The sequence below is a fragment of the Mizuhopecten yessoensis genome, unplaced genomic scaffold (genome assembly GCF_002113885.1).
Source record: "Mizuhopecten yessoensis strain PY_sf001 unplaced genomic scaffold, ASM211388v2 scaffold6683, whole genome shotgun sequence".
NCBI lineage: Eukaryota > Metazoa > Mollusca > Bivalvia > Pectinida > Pectinidae > Mizuhopecten > Mizuhopecten yessoensis.
Window position 1 is genome coordinate 790,826 of NW_018406672.1, and position 2,207 is coordinate 793,032.

Below are 2,207 nucleotides of genomic sequence, written 5' to 3' on the forward strand. Positions count from 1 at the left end.
AACATAAGGAACTACAATACCAACATAAGGAACAACAATACTAACATAAGGAACTATATTACCAACATAAGGAACAAAAATATCAACATAAGGAACTACAATACTAACATAAGGAACTACAATACTAGCATAAGGAACAACAATACCAACATAAGGAACTACAATACCATAACAAGGAACAGCAATATGGACACGAATACAAAGGAAAGGCAAACAACGACGAGAAAACAAAAAAAAAAGGCATTTAGGGAGGGCACATCTAAAAGAGGTCTTTTACAAGAATATATAAATCTGTATTGGGACAACACAACTTTTTGGAAAGTTTATAGGAGACAGCAAGAACAAGAGGATACTTTAATTAAAAAGACAAAATCAAACTGCAAGCTGAAAAGTCCTTTAGTTGAGACAACTTCATAAACAAAAGCGGAAACCACAAGTAAAGGGAAACCAAGAACAGGTATGAAGGGGATTGACACTACTTATAATGGAGACCCGGGAACCAAAATGAAAAAAAAGGGAGACAACTACCGAAATTAAAGATATATCACAACTAAGGGGGTAACGACAAGAACAAACAGGAAACCTCTCAACTAGGGGAGACAACAACGCTTGCCATGGTTACAAATGGATAAAGGCGAACAACAACAGGATTCCAGGGGATACCACAATTAAACTTTTTAAAAAACAATCATCAATAAATACGATTTTAAATACTGTGATTGTTAATAAACGTTGGAAATAGGAGTCATTTATGAAAAAAGATATTAAACATGACGATAGTTTTTTTCATAACGACAATGTTTATTTATATGAACCTAACACAAACACACACACGTGATTGCGCCTATAAAATGTCTTAGTAGATACTGTTTGCCAAAAAATGATTTACACTAAATAAAGACAATGCTTATATTTTACAATCATACGCAGTATATTGTCGATTGAGGTATGAATTACGTAGAGTATACATTATGATATTTACTGATACATTTAATTTGTTTCCAGTGCTATATCTAACCAAGGTGATTCGATCCGTGCAACGAATTCTGATATACACGATCAAACCATAATAAAGTCACAGTTTTATTGATAGATTATACCTTGTAAACTTGTACATAATCTTATTATCATTTATAACAATGGTTCAAAGTAGTTTAAATCGTTCGCATTGATCTTTTGTATGTGAAGTGGGTCACACACTACCGTTAACAGATCTGTCACAATGGGCATCGTGGAGCTACAAACCGCTACACTTGTAACTGACACAACAGGTGAACAAAGTTAGAAATTCGTGCCGTATATAACAATGGATCGTGTTTATCGTAATAACGCAATAAAGAATACATATCACGCAATGACTAATCAGTGCATTGTATCTGTATGAAGTCACCTGTAAGTTCATCATTGTGATACACTGCATAGTTAGTTTGAATATGTACGATCAGTGAAGCAAACGCTTCATCATAAAATTTTAGCGGGGAAAGTACATTTGATAAAGAGATGTAGAAGACAGGTTAGTTAGTTGGTTAGTTGTGAAGGGTTTTACGTTCTATCAACAGCTAAGTTCATTTAAGGACGTGCATCCATGGGTGTTGTGTATGCGTGTATGTATGTGTGTGTGTCGGAGGCAGGGTATGTTGGCGTATTAACCTCCTTGTGATAGCATCTGATGCCGACTTTATAGTGCTATCTCACTGAAGCACAATGACGAAGGCACTCATCACAGCATTCCGCCCGGTCACATTATACCGACAACGGGTGAATCAGGTGTTGCCATTACCGTAAATGCTGAACGTTAAGCAGGGAATAACAACTGCCATTTTTGAGGACTTTGGTATTTCCCAAAGATGGAGAGGAGCTTGGGTTAGGTACGGGTAGTGGGGTCATGGGATAACATGGATTTTTGAATGTTGGGATTGAAGGACTAGGAAAGTATTTTTGATTTGGGATGTTGCATTAGAACATAGACATAAATAAAAGGTTTAAAAAAATCGTTACGTATCGATTCATTTCAGAATGTACACTGAGTTTATATATTAAGTACATTGTAATAGATAAACCAACATTTATACAACGTTAGAAAACTTCGTGTAGGTCACTGGTACGTAATACCTGTAAATAATGTCAATACAATATCGGTAAGCTTTAACAGCCCATTAACGTGATTCGCTTAAACGATTATACCGAAACTGTTATAAGTAGCTTTC